At 41.1% G+C, this 6542-nt stretch overlaps 2 non-coding genes across 2 annotated transcripts; both read right to left on the reverse strand.

Moving 5' to 3' along the window:
* Positions 1–1317: 1317 nt before the first annotated feature.
* trnav-cac (transfer RNA valine (anticodon CAC)) lies at positions 1318–1390 on the reverse strand. The gene has a single exon. It is a non-coding gene; the product is annotated as a tRNA-Val (tRNA).
* Positions 1391–3014: 1624 nt separating this feature from the next.
* Positions 3015–3087, reverse strand: trnav-aac (transfer RNA valine (anticodon AAC)). Its single transcript has one exon. It is a non-coding gene; the product is annotated as a tRNA-Val (tRNA).
* Positions 3088–6542: the final 3455 nt, after the last annotated feature.

Below are 6542 nucleotides of genomic sequence, written 5' to 3' on the forward strand. Positions count from 1 at the left end.
CCACGTATCTATTCAATGGCATACGGGGCCCTTCCATAATCCTGTCTCGATCAGCTTTTTTAAGAGCAAACGAATTAATCTCAGTTTCCTTCCCTCTTTTAGTAAACCTGCTATTATTCTGAATATCAATTAATTGCTCAATTCCCTTTTGAAAAAGGAGATTCTGCAGATTCCATGCCTAGTTTACCTTAATTAACACTGTTTCCCTCACCCAATGCCATGAAGATTTAGACTAGTGCTTCTTACATAGCTATGCATATGAACATTATTTACTTTTTCTATTGATTTCATATCGAATTGACAAAATTGCTTATTTTTCTGATCAAACATCTCATTATTTTTGAGTTGATTTATACAATCTAATTACATTTGCTCCACAAACGGCTAATCGAGGGTGTTATATCACAGTAGGAAATCATTGTTACAGTTCAACTGAGCCCTGCCAAGATCAAAGGCTGGCATAGTTTGTTTCGTACATTTGGTTTAAAATGCATTTGTTCTGGGAAGGTAATCTTACAGAATACATATTTGTTTAGGAAAAAGTGCTGATCTACCAGAATGTTTGGAGGATTCCAATGGTTAGACTGAGAGGTCATGTCATTTGTTACAGGAAGACAACTCTGGTGCCTCAGTTTGTTTGAATTTCAAAATGCAGAAGGCTCGGTTCAGCAAATGTCTTAGGCAGCAATGCTTTCTGCTCAATCATTATGAACACAATTCTCCTCCTCAGCAGAAGAAATTCAACAAACTTTTCTCAGCAATTTTTTTACCTTATTCACCATTCAGTATTAATGTATTTGATATTGATGCCCTTGGTTGACTTGAGGCTCTCTGAAATAGACAACATCGAATTGCAAACTTGACTGGCAAACAAAGAATGTAAGTCACCAGGTAATGCATTTGATATGGGTCTGATTTGAGATGTAGCACAACAGTCAGCATTTCAACAAAATAAAAGAATTTTACAGGGAACAGGCTTGAGAATGATGCGTTAATTAGATCTGATCCCTCTTTGTTTGTCTTTATGAGCACACATCACACTGAGACACCTTTGACATGGTGAGTAACTTTCTTAAGCTGCATCGAAAGATCCATTGATTTATCTTGTTGACTAAACGAGCTGCTAATATGTGAGCGCAGTGAAATACGAACATCTATCCACTCAAGTGTGTCATGGAATCTCAGCACGTGCTGATTTTGCTGCATTCATTTTGTGACCTCGGTGAGAGCAAATGCATTATGCCTGCAACATTGGAGATTCAGGTAAGCGTTAACGATGCAAATTATCCTCACTATTTAATGAGTAAGTCTTCATAATGTTTCTGCCCGGTTTCGAACCGGGGACCTTTCGCGTGTGAGGCGAACGTGATAACCACTACACTACAGAAACTGCTACGGTTTAAATGATCCTGTCCGGAATGCTAAACTGCGCTGTAACTCAGCAGCAATCTGGATCTGTATTGCGTAGAAATGGAATACAGCTGCTGTTCTCAGGAACGCTGCAGCGAGACTGATGTAACAATGTAATCATAACATGGCCTAGCACCGTGTATCCAAACAATGGCAAAAGAGGCCCTCCCAACATCCGATCTCAGGTCCCTTTTTAAACGAGAAAACCATTTCATCACAATTTGCTTCTCTCTCTAAATTATCTATTTCTTCTCCCTTTCATTAAATTACTTAATTCTCTTTTGAAAAAGTCGTTTCCGCAGAATCCATGCCTGGTTTGCCTTAATTCACGAGGTTCACATGACGATTTGGACTTGGGTTACTAATATACTTTACCAGATGAACATGATCATGATTGATCTCATATCGAATTTGCGAAAGTGTTATTTTTAACCTTATTATTTTTACAATCTTATTACTTTTGCTCCATACCCCATCAACCGAGGGTGCGATATTACAGAGGAAAATGTTTGTTCCGGAGTTTAACAGGGCCCTGCCAAGATCGCGTGCTTCAATTGTTCGTTTACTTCCTTTGGTTTGAAATAATTTTGTTCCTGGACCGGAATCTAACAGAGGATAAATATTTGTGGAACAAACAGGGCAGTGCTGAGCTACCAGGCTGTTTGGAGGTTTCCAATGGTTGGACTGAGGGTCTATGTCACTTGTTGCAGGGAAGCAACTGTTGATTTCACCCTGGTGCCTCAGCTTCTTTTGAATTTCAAAATGTAGACGTGTCCGTCCAGCAAATGTCTCCGGGTACAATGCTTTCTGCTCAATCATTAGGAACATCCTTCTCATCCTTGGAAGACGAAATTAAAGAAACTCAGTATTTGTTCCATTATTCTATATTTAATATTCATATTTTATCTGTTATTGATGCCTTCGTCTGAATTGAGACTCTCTGAAATATACACCAGCCCCGAATTGCAAACATGACTGATAGACGAAACAATGTCAGTCAACAGGGAATGCAAATCATATGGTGCTCATTTGAAATAGACCACAATTAGCTTTTAAACAAAATCCAAGAATTTTATTGGGAACAGGCTTGAGAATGATGCGTTAATTAGATCTGATCACTCTTTGTCTGTCTTTGTGAGCACACGTTACAATGAGACACCTTTGACATGGTGAGTAATTGTTAAGCTGCATCAAAAGACGTACTGATTTTGCTGCAGATAAAAGCAAAAAAACTGCGGGTGCTGGAAATCCAAAACAAAACTAAAAATACCTGGAAAAACTCAGCAGGTCTGGCAGCATCTGCGGAGAGGAACACAGTTAACGTTTCGAGTCCGTATGACTCTTCAACAGAACTAAGTAAAAATAGAAAAGAGGTGAAATATAAAATCGCATATATCTTTTATATTTCACTTTTTTTATTTATTAACTGTGTTCCTCTCCGCAGATGCTGCCCGGCCTGCTGAGTTTTTGCAGGTTTTCTGATTTTGCTGCACGTGTTTTATGACCTCGGTGAGAGCAAATGCATTATGCCTGCAACATTGGAGATTCAAGTAAGCGTTAACGATGCAAATTATCCTCACAATTTAATGAGTATGTTTTCATAATGTTTCTGCCCGGTTTCGAACCGGGGACCTTTCGCGTGTTAGGCGAACGTGATAACCACTACACTACAGAAACTGCCGTGGTGTTATTGAGCCTGGCTGGCATGCTCAACTGCACTGTAACGCTGCAGCAATCTGAGTCGCTGTTGCGGAGAAATGAAATACAGCTGCTATTCTCAGGAACGCTGCAGCGAGACTGATGTAACAATGTCATCATAAAATGGCCTAGCACCATGTATCCATGCAAAGGCATAAGAGGCCCTTCCAACATCCAATCCGAGGCCCCTTTTTAAACGAGCACACTAATTAATCTCAATTTGCTTCTCTCTCTTAATGAACCAGTTTTTCCCTCCCGTTCATTAAATTGCTGAATTCCCTTTTGAAAAAGTCGTTTCTGCAGAATCCATGCCTGGTTTGCCTTAATTCACAAGGTTCACACGATGATTTGGACTTGGGTTCCTGATATACTTCGCCAGATGAACATGATGTAATTATACAATTGATCTCATCGAATTTGCGAAAGTGTTACTTTTTCAACCTTAGTATTTTTACAATCTTATTACTTTTGCTCCACAGCCCTTCAATCGACGGTGCGATATTACAGAGGAAAATGTTTGTTCCGGAGTTTAACAGGGCCCTGCCAAGATCACGTGCTTCAATTGTTCGTTTAATTCATTTGGTTTGAAATAATTTTGTTCCTGGACCGGAATCTTACAGAGGATAAATATTTGTGTCGCAAACAGGGCAGTGCTGAACTGCCAGAATGTTTGGAGGTTTCTAATAGTTGGACTGACCAGGGAAGCTGACAAACAAGCCTTCAAAATCACTGATGATCATTTCTTTACCCGTTACTGCCCTTCAGTTCACTGACACAGCTGACAGGTTTCTCACACAAAATGGTTTGTTCGGTTAACCTTTGGTCACCGGCCATCGAGCCCAGGCCGTGATGGAGAAAGCATTGACTCCGAACCACCCGGGTCCACCATCACCAGCTCCGTGTTGCCCTGTCCATCATTCTTGTGTCAGTTAATCCATCCTGCCTCGCTCTCTATCACAGATCTTCCCTTTTGTTCTTTTTACAGAGTGATTCCTGCCTTTTCAATCAGGAAAAGCTGGAAATAGCAGGCAGAGAGAGAAACAGAGTTAATGGTTTTTTTCTTATTCGTTCATGGGATGTGGGCATCACTGGCTAAGCCAGCATTTATTGCCCATCCTTAAATTGCCCATTTTTTCAGGGGGCAGTTAAGAATCAGCCACAAGTAGGCTAGTCCGGGTAAGGACAGCGGATTTCCTTCCCTAAAGGACATTAGTGAACCAAATGGGGTTTTGTAGACTTTTAATTCCAGATTTTTGTTGAATTAAAATTTCACCATCTGCTATGGTTGGACCACTAGAGCATTACCCTAGGTCTCTGGAATACCAGTTCAGTGAAAATACTACTATGCTACATCAAAACTGGTAAACGCTAGAGATGTAACAGGTTTGAAACAGATACAGAGGAGAGGAGGAAAGAACAAAAGGGAAGGTCTGTGATAGGTTGGGAGGGGCAGGGGAGATGGAGGGGGCAGCGGACTGGTATTGTCACTGGACTAGTACTCCAAAGGCCCAGGGTAGTGTTTGAATCCCACCATGGCAGGTGGTGAAATTTGAATTAAAAGTCTAAATGATTAAACCATCAATTGTCATTAAAAATCCATCTGATTCACGAATGTCCTTTAGGAAATCTGTTGTCCTGACCTGGTCAAACCTACATGTGAATCTAGATGCACAATAATGTGGTTGACTCTGAAATGGTTGAGTAAACCACTCGGTTCTCAAGAGCAATTAGGAATAGCCAATATAATGTTGGCCCAGCCAGTACTGCCTACATCCCATGAATGAATGAAAAAAGCACAAAAGGGATTGTGATGCCATTCTGTATCAATCCGTTCTCTCTGCTCTCAGTTCTGTCCCACACTGAAAACTCTCAATCCTTCCCCTCCGTTACCCGGGACAAACATTTCATTGAACAAGCCACACAAGTAACACAGGAAAAGAAATCTTCACTGTGACTTGGATAATTTCAGGTGCAGTTCCTTAATTTCCCTCCTGTAATCTTATGAATTAGACCATTCTCAACTGGATCTCATCGGATGTGGACCCGATGCTATCAGTCCTCCAGGAAGTGACTATTCTAATTCTGTGACTCTGAGCAGTTCTGTTGGTACAGGGGCTTGAGTGGAACTTGCCACTTTTAAACTGTCATAAGAGCAAAAGAAATAGGAACAGGAGTAGACCATTCGGCCCCTCGAGCCTGCTCCGCCACTCAATAAGGTCATGGCAGATCTTGTGTTTCGATTTCCACATTCCCATCTAACCCCGATAGCCTTTGATTCCCTTGCCTAACAAGAATCTATCCACCTCTGCCTTAAAAATATTCAATCATAATTCATTGCATATCAGACCCGCGCCTACAAACTGCTCTCCCACTCTTCCAGTGAAGAAAAGAGCAGTTTTCACTCCTAGCCTGACAACTGTGATGTTAACAAAGCGGGATGGAGACAGACTCCGTTTAAATGCGGTGACACTACTGGAGGAATGGAGAGCTGGGGTTCACTCCGGAAAACAGCATCAATGTTTAAAGTTAATCATCTGAATCTGTGCTTGGTGTATTATGAGGTTTGGCTTGTATTGGAGTATCTTGCATCCCAGGAATGGGCAGTAACCCGCTGATTGAAGTTGCTGTCACTGCTTTCTGTTCGCAGTGGGTGATTGGAGAGGGTGGGGCAAAATCCTACTGCTTTTCCCTGTCTCACTCACGATGGAGCAGGGAAGACAGAATCGTTGATGGGTTTGTTGCCCTGTCTGAAATGTAGCTTTGACCGACTGTTCGTGATGGAGATCATGCTGCAGGAGCCTTTAATAACCTTACACAAATCAGCTGGCAAATGCAGGTTTGAGGGAAGCTTTCTGAAGCATCAGGACTGGAAATGGGAAGAAGTGGAAGATTCTGTCTAGTTTCAGTGTGTACAGACTGTTGAGGGGAAGAGCTAATGTCACATGGCTGTAAGGTATTACATACAGTTAATATTTAACAATAAAGATGAATTATTGCTCACACTTAAAATATGTTTTGATAATGTTTCTGCCTGGTTTCAAACCAGGGACCCAGAAACTATAATTCCTATTTCTTATGATTGATAATCAATGTATATTGATAAACCTGTAGCAAACCGATATACTCTGCATTTTAATTGGATTTATCAGATGTGTGCACCACTATGAGCTGGGCTGTGGACTGTAATGTCTTCACTCTTCTCTGGTGATCTTCTCCAGAAAGGCTGGTGTAGATAGAATCACTTGGTCTGCAAGATACAGTCACTGTGAGGATGATAATGGAACAATTTTCTGTCAAATGTTCAGTGACACCTGATCACTTACCAAGTGATTATGTAAAAATCTAATTCAAATAATCACAGCCACTGCCGATGAGGGAGGGAAGGAAGCAGCAGAGGCAGCTGATCCGATTGTCTCAATCTTAGTGACAAAGAA

The sequence above is a fragment of the Cetorhinus maximus genome, unplaced genomic scaffold, assembly GCF_964194155.1.
Source record: "Cetorhinus maximus unplaced genomic scaffold, sCetMax3.hap1.1 HAP1_SCAFFOLD_320, whole genome shotgun sequence".
Classification (NCBI taxonomy): domain Eukaryota; kingdom Metazoa; phylum Chordata; class Chondrichthyes; order Lamniformes; family Cetorhinidae; genus Cetorhinus; species Cetorhinus maximus.